General features: G+C 42.4%; 1 protein-coding gene across 1 annotated transcript in view; it reads right to left on the reverse strand.

Annotated features, from left to right (window-relative positions):
- Positions 1-689: 689 nt before the first annotated feature.
- The window catches only part of phax (phosphorylated adaptor for RNA export), a 53,798-nt gene continuing 41,022 nt past the window's right edge, over positions 690-13,465 (reverse strand). Inside the window, exon 3 of the mRNA XM_085769694.1 lies at positions 690-705. The gene's annotated coding sequence lies outside the window, so the exon portion shown is untranslated. The remainder of the gene's footprint in view (positions 706-13,465) is intronic.

The raw sequence follows: 13,465 nt of genomic DNA on the forward strand, positions 1-13,465 counted from the left end.
AGGTGTAAAAAGTAGTATGTCTGTCAATTAGGGATGTCACGATTATAAATTTGTTTGGTACGATTATTGTCAGAGAAATAATCACGGTACTACGATTATCACGATTATTATGCACTAATTAATTTCACAACACTATGAATGTGTAAAATCAAATATAGTCAAACTATAACTACATTACTCATTGTTTACACAAAATATTTAACGTATCTATTAATATATGACCAATTATTAATCCCCCAAGGGAAGTGTTTGAAATAAATTTTCATCTATACCAAATGTTCACGTTTTTTGTTTTGTTTTGTAGTTTTTTTTAAATAGAAATAACACACTAACATTTAATTTCCTACCAATTCAATGCTACGTTAGTTAAATGGACCAGTATCTTGAGAATGTACCTTTACTTTGGCGCCACATCTGGTAAGGTCAAAGGTCAAAGGTCAAAGGTTTTTTATTTGTCATTTCTTGTACGGTGTACACAAGATGAAATTGTGTGCTCCTAGATTAAAAGCAGTGCAAAAAATCTGAACATTCAAATAGAATAAAAGCATACAAAATAAAATCCTATGTTAATTAAAAATATACTAAATAAATACTCTTAATAGTAATAATAATTTTTAAAAAAGCAGCAGCAGTTAAGGTAAAGTGGTTAAAGGTGCAGCAACAGTTCTTAACAGCCATTCGACAGTGCGCTCTCAGAGTTCAGTGCTCTCACAGCCTGGGGGAAAAAACTATTGAGGAACCTTGTGGTCCTGCACCGGATGCTCCGGTATCTTTTACCGGAAGGCATCAGGGAGAACAGGCTGTGAGAAGGATGGTGAGTGTCTCGGGTAATTGCAGCTTCCCTGTGGATGCAGCGCCTTCTGTACAGGTCCACCAGCGTTGGAAGGGGGCAGCCTGTAATCCTGCTGGCTGTTTTTACCACCCGGTTCAGCTGCCGCCTCTCGTTGCTGGTGCAGCTGCCGAACCAGGAGGTAAGGTTGTAGGTGAGAATGCTCTCCACTGTGCCCCTGTAGAAGGTGGTCAGATGGACAGTAGGGAGACCAACCTTCCTCAGTCTCCTCAGCAAGTGGAGTCTCTGCTGGGCTTTTTTCGTGATGGCAACAGTGTTAGTAGTAAAAGAGAGATCCTCTGCCAGATGAACTCCAAGAAATCTAACGCTGTTGACCCTTTCCACCACAGCCCCGCCGACGATGAGGGGTCTGAGGTCCAGCTTGCTGGTTTTTCTGAAGTCCACAACCATCTCCTTGGTCTTACTGACATTGAGGAGCAGGTTGTGAGACCTACACCAGGACGTCAGCTGCTCCACCTCCATCCTGTAAGCAGCCTCGTCCTCCTCCCTGATGAGTCCTACCACTGTGGTGTCGTCCGCATACTTAATGATCTTGTTGGAAGTATGTGATGCAGCACAGTCGTGTGTGAGTAAGCTGAACAGTAAGGGACTCAAAACGCAGCCCTGGGGGGACCCTGTGTTCACAGTGACGGAGCTGGATGTTCTTTTCCCCATCTTGACTATCTGCTGCCGTTGTGTGAGGAAGCTGAGGACCCAGTTGCAGATGCCAGTGTCCATGTTCAGTAACCTCAGCTTCTCCACAAGCTGTTGTGGGATGATGGTATTAAAGGCGGAGCTGAAGTCAATGAAAAGGACTCTGGCATAGGTGTTCTTGCCTTCCAGGTGGGACAGAATGGAGTGGAGTGTGGTGGTGATGGCGTCCTCCGTGGAGCGGTTTGCCTTGTAGGCAAACTGTAGGGGAAGGTTCCGACATAATCTTTTTTGGGAAGTGACGGTATTCAGGAATCTTTACAATCAATTAATTGTGGCTTTTAATACCACGATTAATTGTGAAAACAAGTAATCGTGACATACTGTCAATGATCGAAGGTTGTAAATGGCTTCAACATGTCTAGCACTAGCTAACTCCAAAATTCTTCACATTTAATGCTAACCAACTACAACTACCACTAAACAATACTTAGGCCGATTTACCATGGCAATGAATAAAAAGAAGAAGAAAGCAACCTTTTAATGTAGCTGCATGTACCCAATAGTGAGAAGTGTGTGTGTGTGTGTGTGTGTGTGTGTGTGTGTGTGTGTGTGTGTGTGTGTGTGTGTGTGTGTGTGTGTGCGCTATGTGTATGTTTCCGTTTTTACTGGTATGTGAAATCTGGTGTGCACCTGATGTCTTTCCTTCTCTCTCGCTCCCGATCCGCATAAAACTTAATGTTATATGAAAACAATAACTAGTAATAAAAACACAGACGTGCAAAAAAAACGTAATGGAAATACTGTGGCCACAGCTGACCACAGCTAGTAGCCACAGCGGTCTATGACAGCAAATTTGCTGAAAAGTTGCAGTGGCAAGGCCAAAGAATTCATGATTGAATTTGCATTAATAGTTGAAATCGTGACACCACAAAATCCTGGAGGGTCTGTATAATGTCCTATAGAAAAAAGGGTGGAATAAAAGTTATATTATATTGAGTATTTAGTAGTGACACAACCTCTGCAATGCTAAGGAATGGCTTCTCTGCAATACATTCTATTGGTGGTAGTGGGGGTTCCGATGAACAAGAAAAGTGGGTGTGGTTGTTTTTTTCTCCACCAAGGAGTGTTTTGGGCGTAAAACTAATGTTTGCGATCAACTCAGAATCATGAAAAACCCCTAGTTTGACCCCTCACAAGTTACTTGAGGCCAAATTTAACATTACGGAATGTTCAAAAATCCAGTTACGGGTACCCCAACTTTGAGTAGTTTTTTAGGGGGTTTCCCACGGGAGTTGAATTTCAACATTTTAAGACATGATATTACGCACGTTCCTAAAGACAATTGTGAAGAAATTTCTTGGTAAGGATTTAGTTCCCAGATTTCCATATGTTGCCCTTACTAACTGTGTTTATTGGTGATAACGGGCATACTGCCTGTAGTAACGGCCGGACTCACGAGCGTTAATTAATTAATTCTCAACCCGACCGCGGGTGAAAAATAAAAAAAAGGAAAAAGAAAGCCAGCGGCAACACTGCTACTGCTGGTGCTGCTACTTAGCATGTAGCTACAGGCTGCGCATGTCGTTGCTCCGGAAACGCCCCCGGAGGTAATTGAAACTTCACAACTTTATTTGAGGCCAGAAAATAAACAGTGACATAATCGATTATGGCACGTTGACGCATCGATGCTGAATCGTGCATGTCCCGCATTGCAATGCATCGCCGAATCGATTATTGTTGACACCCCTATAGGTTTGTTACCTTTAATTGTCGGTGCAAGCTGTTTTTGGATCAGCGGGGCAGAGCCGCAAGCTGCTCAGAGCTACGCTACGGAGGCTAATGGTATTTCTAGGTTTCCCTCATCAAACTAAATACACAATCCAACAACTCCAAAACGCTCTTGTGGACAAATTGTGACCTGCACATTCACCACGCTATGAGATAATAACATTTAACATTAAGACACATTTGCTTTTGAAGTCACTCTGCCAAACAGCCGTGTCAGGAATGTAGTTCCAGTTACGTATATTACCTCGAAAACAACTCTGTCTCGTAACGTTCCGTTATTATCTCATAGCGTGAATGTGCGGGTCCCAACTTGTCCATGAGAGCGTTTTGGAGTTGTTGGATTGTGTATTTAGTTTGATGAGGGAAAGCCCCGGAACCTTGCCCATTACCTTTTAATGTTAAGCAGTAAAACACATGTTTAATAACACCTAAACCATTCAATAATGTTTTACGTGTTAGTCTTAATGAGTGAGGGTATTGAGTTTCATTCTAAACTCTCTGTTTCCTCTAAACAGCTGTTAAAGCTAACATTGGCTACCAGCAATAGCACAAAATGGCCAGTGGCTGCTTCAAAGGCTTCAGCCTCAGGCCTCAGAGATAGGCTGAGGGGCTTTAAGTAGAGCTGCTGCAGATTCACATAGAAAAGAACCAGCTAAAGTGTTTTCAGTGTCTGATTAAATAAAGGACTGAACTCACTGCAGGAATTATAAACCCCAGATGGCCTGGGAACATCTTGGGATCACTGGGAGAAGTTGGAAGGAGGTGGAAGTCTGAACTAGCCTGCTGCTACTGTGACTGTCCTGTATAAGTAGAAGAAAATGGATGGATGTGAATGGGCAGAAATTGTGAAAGAGAGTACACATATTCATTGAATATGGTTATGTTTACTATTGTTTTATGATTGATATTTTAAAAACTGGAAGTATTTGGTTATAAATATAAGTGCTGAGATCAGGCACTACAGTTTAGCACCATCGTTACAGAATTCACCTGATTTGTAGTGAATTACTGAACTTACACACTGTTAGTTACAGAGTTTTGCAGTGGAGCCTGTTTGTAATTATAAAGGTGATGTGTTGAGGCTGATGTGATGTGTAACCGTCCCTCCTCATCTTTTGAAGACAGAAGTTGTGGTAATGGTTGCTATAGGAACAGTTAACCTCTTTGAAGAAACATCAATAAAGAGTTATTTCAATGATTCAACCTGCACAGCTGCTTCACTTTCATCCACACTTTATCACACTCACTCACTACGTTTTGTGGATGGGACTCGACAGCTAGTTGTCTGTTTAGGAAGCAAACACGTCTATTCCTTATACCGCCTGCTGGACTCTGATTGGTCGACTGTTTTACTGGAGTAGCTGGGAAACATCAGACAGATATAAATTGCCGAACAAATCAGAGATGTAGTCAGTGATTCAGATGTCTGGAACAGATGACGGCATTAGCAGGGGAAGTGATTGTTTACACAGTATTTCTGTGTGAGATGCTGCACAGCATCACAGTCGCTAAGGAACTCAGTTTTCTGTTCATTTAGCTGGAGGAAGTAAAGTTCTGGTTTACTTTATACTTTAAATAGCAATCATTTCTACACCAGTAGCACCATTTATTCCAGAAGAGACAAATGAAGTGGATTGCGTATGAGGAGAAAGAGAGAAACTGAGAAATAAAACTGAGCAGCATCACTTTGTGTTCCCATGGACACACAAATACACACTCCAGCATCTGGGTGTAACCGCCTCTCCACAGTAAACATCTTAATCTTCACTTGGGGTTCCTGACCATGCTCTGAGGAAAAAAGAACAGGTTGCACAGACGATGTTAGTGTCCAATTGTGAGTTCATCTCACAAACTAATACTGCGCTTGTTGTGTGTTCTGCACACACCACTTCAGAAACACACACTGTGCTACAACGCATCTCTCAGTTTGAAGAATGGCGAGCAGAGGTTATCCCATCCTTCATCCTGCGCTCCCTCCATTCAGCCACACTCAATTCTTCTCTGTAATTCTATTACATACATGGTCAACCATGCCTGGGATATATATATACTGTATATATATATATATGTCCAACCGCACAAATAAACTATTAACTAAACACAGAGGAGGTATTTCTCCAGGTGAGAGAGGCGAGTGTCCTGGTTGCCCCGCTGCTGTGAGTCACCACTGAGACTCGCTGCAGTAAAATAAAGCAGAGTCTGATCAGAAGGACAATGATGACGGGCACCAGCTCAACAGTTGGTGTTTATGACTGCTCAGTAAACATTGTGTCTGAGTAGAGCCCACACACCGGGTCAGTACGTGAAAATTAAAAGCGAGCAGATGGTTTAAGATCGCTGCTTTTTGTCTTGTTGCCCCCGACGCAACTGTCTTCCTCTTCCTGCTGCAGAATCTAAATGAGCCCTCCTGTTCTGTTTGTATTTACTGCATGTAATCACTGAGGACATTGTTTAGACTTGATTGTGTTGAGCGGGTAAATCTTTAGTAATTGCACAAATATAAATGTATTGGGTTATACGGAGAATTCATCAAGCCTGTTGTCATCAGCTCATAACATTAGATATAAAGCCTCCACTTCCAGGTTACAGGTTGACCTCAGAAAATGAATTGACTTTCACATTGGCAAAGAAGAAGAGAAGTAGTACAGAGGGACGGTGATGTTGTGGTGGAGCAGTGCTGCCTCCTGTGGAGCCTAAAGTCTCTCACTCTGTCTCAGTTGCCAACAACTGTGAGACAAAGCCACAACATGGAAACTAACAGGCTGTCACTCAGGGCCAATAAGTTTGTATCATGTGTTGTGTCACAGTCAGCTGTAGGTTGTTTTATGTGCTCACTTGTTGTTTTGTTTTGTGCGTCAGATATGAAAATGAATTGTGCATTTTATGGCTGAAACATGAAAGTTACTTTTTTATTTCAGGCGTTGAGGCAATTTATATCTGATGCATAATGACCAGTTTGTCTCATTTCTCTAAATTGCATTGTTATTCTAATGAACGTTGAGTGTTTCTTTGCTGCTATAACAGTCTGATATCATTTTGCCAGGGGAGCACTGACTCCCCCCCAGATTTTGAGGTCATTAACAACACTGACAACCTCTGCTGCATGTTCTATGGAAATACCATAGATTTTTATTTTTTCGATTAGTCGATTAGTCTAATGATTTTTGACTAATCTAACAATTATTTTTTGGTTGACGATTAGTCATTTACAAAAAAACACTTCTGGACACTTCTCTTATTTAAATTCTTCAGATACTCTCTCTGGTGTGCATTTCTGTAAATAATCTTTTTTTTTGGAGGGGAAAAACTGTGCCACATCAGTTTGCTTTAACCTGGAAAATAGACAGATAAAGCAGAGTGCACTGCACACTGAAATATTAGAACAATGATTTTGAATAGGCACATTTATTTAGTATAGTTACGGAGCAGACCAGTGTTTCCTCTAGGATTTTGTTTTTAAGCTGGGGATGCAGGACATCACCCTCACATACGATCTGCATGCTGTGCTGCGTCCGGGTGCACAGAGAGCAGCAGCGGAGTGGATTTAAAAAAAAAAAAGACAACACGAGGACGTGTTTACACCTATGGATACATAGAGCAGCGGAACCAGCGTTTCCCACACTGATTGTCCGATGAGGGAGGGGGGCGCGGGGGCTCCGCGATCGGACCGTATGAGTTTCGTTTTTACTTCAGTCCACAGAGAAATACAAACAACCTTTATCCAGGCACTGGGGCTTAAGCCTAGTCTATGCTTGACGCGCACCTGGCAACAGACGCTTCGCGTAGTCGCACACCTCCAGAGTTTTGAAACTTGTCGCAAGCCGCGTTAAGTGTCGCTGAATCTGTACATTGTTTTCTACGGGGTTCTACTTTTCTGTGTTTTGGTTGCTTCTACTACTTCTTATAGTATTTTCTTTCTACCACTCCCTGTCTTTGCGACGAATATTGCAACAGAAAATGCGTAGTATAAATGCCTTTGTGCTCTATTGAGGTGCGCGCACAATCCGTGAAGGCCGAAGGGCGCCAGGCGAAGGGATAACTAAGGCTTCCAGACTTCTGTAACTTTGTGATGTCACAACAAGCAGTCACCAAGCCCCACCCACCTGGACCCACCATCCTGTGTTAGCTGTTGTAGGAACCTTTGGTTAAACCAGCCTGAATGTTTTCATTTCAAAATCCCAAAAAACGGTGAGTCACATAAAGTTTATCTGGGGGAAAAAAAAAAGTAAAGTAATTCTTTATCAACAACAGGAGATGAGCAGTCGAAACCTAAAAAAAAAAAGTTTGGCCTGAATAAACTTAGCCCGCTGTGTTTTTCAGCACAGGAGGTGAAGTTGGAGTTTTACCATTGAGAAGATTCAGCCTCAGTGCACACGGGGGAGGATGTGGGAGGGGAGGGGGGAGGGGGGAGGGTGGGGACGACCGGGCTTGCCTCGTCCTTATCTCGCCTGGCCTCCTTTCTGCACAGAGAGAGAGGTGATTCGTCTTTGGTGAGGAGCTGCTCTCAGAGCCTCTGTGTGTTTCTCCATCACCCAAGTAGGTGTCTCTATTTTAGGACCATGAAGGTGTAGTTTGGACGGTTCAGTGTGTGTGTGTGTGTGTGTGTGTGTGTGTGTGTGTGTGTCTGTGTGTGTGTGTGTGTGTGTGTGTCTGTGTGTGTGTGTGTGTGTGTGAGAGAGAGAGAGACAGAGAGAGAGGAAGACAGAAGGAGAGCTGCGGGGTCGATCTCTACAGGGATACAGTCAGCTGTGTTCCTAATTCAGGCTGCCCCCCCCCCTCCCAATTTGCCCTTCAAACAGCATCCATCCCCTCATAGATCACCATGGTAACAGGGCACACTCTCAGGACAAAGCAGCTGATATGAAAAGGATTATGTAAGAGAAATTTAGATGAAAGTGGGTTTTAGTATTAAAATTCACTCCTGACAAACACAATTGTGGGTCTTCGATCAAGTACCGTGTGTGTGTGTGTGTGTGTGTGTGTGGTAAATAGTGGGGCTGTATATTAGCACTTAGCATGTTGACAACCTTCCTCTGCTGCACTGCTGTGATGAAGCTGCTACTTTGAAGAAGCCTGGCCTCATCACTGATATGATGTATAGTACATTAATAAGCCAAGGAGTCGTTCAGTGATGGAAATGAAAACCATTTAGTTTAAATTTTAAAACTGACATAACACACAGCAACAGTCTTGAATCAATTTCCCAAGTCAACACAGGTTTTTTTATTCTCTATTCTCATTCTGTTGTGACTCTTTGTAAAGAATAGTATAACAAAACTGAAACCAAATGAATATTATCATCACTGTTGATTAACTGTCTTTGTTTGTCACTGTAATTGTTTCAGGAAATGAGATTGAACACATCACAGTAGGTTGAAGTTCTGAGCTGAAGTCCAGTTGCCTTTGTGGTTGACGGACAGTCCAGCACACAAACACAGATGATGACTGATAAACATAGAGTTTTATTGTTGTTTTCATGTTGTAAATCATTTATATTACATGATATAGCATTCAACATAGCATACATATAGCTACAACAACAGCAGACTTTCATCGGGCCCCTACGACCCCCCTGAAACGCGTACATGAGGCATATTTGTTCTGGCACGACTTCTCATGTTTAGGCGACTTATAATGTTTGGAGTTTATTTACAGCCCACAATATCACAATATTAAACAGTGTCTTTGCACATTTTGCTGATATCATGCAGGCAAATAAATACAAATAAGAATTCTGAGAAGAAGTCAGGTAATTTGTAATTTGGTGGTGGAAAATAGTCAATTGCCTCTACCATTTAACATTTAACTGTACGTACTGTAGAACTATGGATCCCTTGGTCTCAGTGGGTTTCAGTATAAATTTGAACTAAAACATTTCCATATTTAAACTATAATGACATTGTTCAGTAGAGCCACATCCACAGAAGGCTTTTTGTCCACAGAGAAGTTACTGTAAATCAGTGACAGTAATCATATATGCAGATGACATTGCTTTTTATTTACAGTGTTTGCAGTTATAGCATATGAAGATCAGATACTGATGATCACTGATAGCTGTGTGTGTGTGTGTGTGTTTCTTGAAGATAAGTGCACCACAGAATAACATAATTGCTAAAGGGGTTAGATGTCAGATAGTTGTGTGGTATATGCTTGTGTGTATGTGTGTGTGTCCCTATGTGTACAACGTGAGCAGGAACATCTATCACTGCCAACGCCTGTCGGCAGTTCCTCCTGGACTCTCACTCTGGATGAAGGTCATCCAATGACGGCCACGGATGGGCGTCTCTCTCATTTCACGCCTTCTTTATTTTTCCCTGTGCTATCAAATTACATAATTAATTAAATTCATAATATATCCTACTGTACTGTGCTCATAGACACAGATGATGATGGATCTATGGCCACCAGGAGCAAAACAACATCAAAGAAAGCTGACATGAGTCATTCATCAGCTTCCTCCTTCTTCTTTGAAAAAGTGATTAGTTGGAGTTACTAGTTACTTTCCCCAAAAAGTAACTGAGTAACTGAATTACTACATCATAAAAGTAAGTAATTACCAGGAAAAGTAATTATTGCGTTACTTTTTTTAAAATAAAATGCAGAATTATGTCAAATTACTTGGACTCGCCATCCGAAACCTAACCTCCCGTTTATCTGGAACTAACCAACTCACTCAGTATTCCTCCGGCAGGCTCCGCGACGTGCGGAGGAATACTGAGTGAGTTGGTTAGTTCCAGATTAACGGCTTTTTTCTGACTAATTGATGGACTGAAAAAAAAAGTGTATATAACGTAGCTACACTTTAACGGGTGTATCATTTTGTGACGGGACTTCTTGAGTCAAGTAACGGCGCATTTTATTGTCAGTAACAGTAACGGCGCTATAATGAATAACTTCTGGATTAATAAACTATCTATCTATCTATCTATCTATCTATCTATCTATCTATCTATCTATCTATCTATCTATCTATCTATCTATCTATCTATCTATCTATCTATCTATCTATCTATCTATCTATCTATCACAGGGGAAACTGTAATTTTTTTGATTACTCGTTACTGAATAAATAGCTCCATTAGTTCCGTCGTTATTTTATAACGCCGTTATTCCCATAGCTGATGGTATCAAAAAAGGTGCTTGTCTGACCATCAGGGACAGTTTGGGGATGAGTGAACCCATGTGGCTATTCCTTCACAAGATGAGCCATGAACTGCTCACTACACCACAAGTTTCCATGCATTTTACATCGTAAAGTTGTAAACATTAGCATCATGCAGAGCTCAGAGGTCAGTGCTGGCATCAGCTGTGTGACTCATGCTTGGCTACCAGCTGACTGATAACATGAAGGTTCCCAGCACAGCCATTAAAGAGGAACTATGTAAATCTAGTCGCTTTTCCTCTGTTCTGCTAACCCTCCTCTTGGCCATGTGCATTTATTTACAGTGAAAACAGTGAGAAAGAAATCAATCAGCGATACATAACGTTGTATATCATATTGATGTTACGACGTGTATATTTGTGTAGTTTAATCTGTCATAAACAAGAGATCGCTGGTTATGGGGTGCATTTATGTTGCGAGAGCTGTGACACCAGGGCAGAGGCCCTGATCTTGCACGGTTGGTTTTCAGCCAAGAGATGCAAACCTTCACAATTACTCCAAAGCTGTTTAATTAAAGCAGAAGTAAGTGATCCGGTCGTTTTGGCTAATGCTGCGTTCCAGGCAGGCTTTTGAAATCGTAAATTACAGCTTCAAGTCACAACTTACGACTTTGTAGCGTTCCAGGCAACCCACTCGTGTTTCTCCGACCTGTTTTACCGGTGAAAGTCACTGTAACGGCCACTCGTAACTTCCGACCGGTGAACTCGTACCAGATCGAACTGGTACCACTTCACAGTCGGAAAAATACGAGTTTCCTTGAACGCACCATAACAGTCCTCGTCCCTACGTCACCACATTCACGGCGTTCCTTGGCTGCACACACAGCCCTGCATGCCGTTCTCTCTCCTCATTGGATAAAAACTGTAGGATACGATAAATGTTTTCTCCTGGGCTCAGAGCAGAGCAGAGTGACTGACAGACCCGTGTTTCAGTCCAAACACTCTATAGAAGTGATTGCTGTCGGAAGATACAACTATTTAAGACTTATATTAACACAAATATATCACTTACTTCTGCTTTAAGGAAAAAATGTAGCATAGTTAAGCTATAAATCCTTCATAGTTCCTCTTTCGAACACAGCTTCTCACTGTTCTGCTGCTGATGGCGTCGTTCCACTGCCAGTTTCCTGTCAGCACTCTCTACCAGTCCAGCCTCATCCTGATGTGCCTTTTCAGGTTTGGTTTAGATTTATTTTCATATATATACGTACTTCAGGAATAAGCAGCAAAACAGATCTTTTCAGGGCGACAAATGCCTGGATGCTCAGCCCAAGTCTGGCTCTATGTACTGCTCTTCCACATCTGGACAGATGCTGTTTGTTATCCTCCGGTGGTGACTGACAGCCAGAAGACTGTGTGTGATGCAGGAAACTGGTCCAGATGTGGAAGCAGCATCTTACTGCCATGTTGTGTGTGGGCCAGATACGAGCACTGAAACAGGGCATATACATACCGAGCCAACCACCTGTCCACCTTTACAATGTAGTTGTGTTTACATGTTGTGTGTTTATATACAATATTAGCAACATTGGATTTCTGCTTCATGTAAAAGGCTTCAGTGAAGATGATCCTGCTGGGGAAAACCTGTTGTTAGTCACACCACTTGTTTCCTGTGATCATGCAAAGCTCAATGTAAATCTCCCAGTAGCTTCTCTGAGCAGTGTGGCGCTAACACCCAGGCTGTCCTACAACAATATGTCATCCCTGCAGCACTCTAACTGAGACCCAGTAGACTCCTCAAAGAGCAGAGCCTTCTCCGCCATATGGTGCTGTGTGGCCGTTTACTATAAATAGTCATCAGACAAATGTTTCTCTAACATACAAATCAATATCAGCCTTCAGAGGACACATTTATTGTGAAGGTTTTACATGTAATCTAATGATCATGTTAGGTTGCAGTACATCATCTTAAACCAGCTTAGGCAAGACTGAGAAGTACATTTATTTTATCTGAGAACGTCTTAGTTGGTTGTTTCTTCCGCGTCTCTTTAGAATTTGTATTTACATAATTCAAAAGTATTTTTTCGTTTGTAGGGCTGTTGATTTTTTTTAAATTGCTGTCTCTTGTGGAGAACGGATTGGAGATTGTGACCCCACGCGCTATAGAATAACATCATTGTTTCCATTGTCTCAATCAACCAAAACAGTTATTAAACTGCATATTTCTCAATCACTCGTCAAAGTGGCCGTGGTCCCTCCCACTTATTTACCTCTCTGTGTCACCTTCCCCTGTCTCCGTTTATTCTCGATTCTGTTGGTCCAATCAGACGCATCGTGCTCCTTTAGTCATCCGCCTGGTGTCTCTTTCTGTGTCCCCTCCCCTCTCATCCTCCCCCTCCAGCTCTATCACAATCAGCTCTGATTCCCTCTCTTCCTCTCTGCCTCTCTCCTCCTTCAGGTGATGCAGCTTTGACCTTGAGAGGCATCAGTATTCATCACAGACGCAGACCCATCAAAATGTAAATGATGACAGGTAGCGGCGAGAAAAGTGGGAGTGGGCTGCATTGTGCACCCAATGAGCCGTGTCTCCAGGGGCCAGCCGAACCGATCGGGCGTCACGGCTGCGTGGGGCTTCCCACCAGGCGAATGGTGGAGATGATGTCACAGCACATCTCCGCTCCTCTGTGTGTGTGAGCCTTTAACCACACCAGCTGTTAGGCACTCACACACTGGGAGGGTTTAATGGAGATAATGGCTGGTTTTGTAGCAGTGGTCCTGTCATCAGTGCTGTTTCTTTCATTTCTCCCCCTCTCCACCAAAATAATCATCTCTTTGTAACTCTGAATGCCTCCGTGACCTTTTCTGCGAGCTTCTTTCAGCCATCTGTCTTTGAGGTTCGATCTCGCTGAAAAACGCTGAGCCTGAGCCGACTTGAGGTGATCTAGATTCCGCCCCCCCCTCCCCTCCCCCAACCAAAAAAAAAAAAAAATTGGTAAAAACAGGGGAGGGTGAAATTATATATCTTTGTGTATCCTTCACACCTGTAATTATGCCGATCCAGGCTTAACGTGGACTGTACCATTTCTTAACCTT

Source organism: Trachurus japonicus, chromosome 23, assembly GCF_045865225.1.
Source record: "Trachurus japonicus isolate A0001 chromosome 23, Traja_1.0".
Lineage (NCBI taxonomy): Eukaryota > Metazoa > Chordata > Actinopteri > Carangiformes > Carangidae > Trachurus > Trachurus japonicus.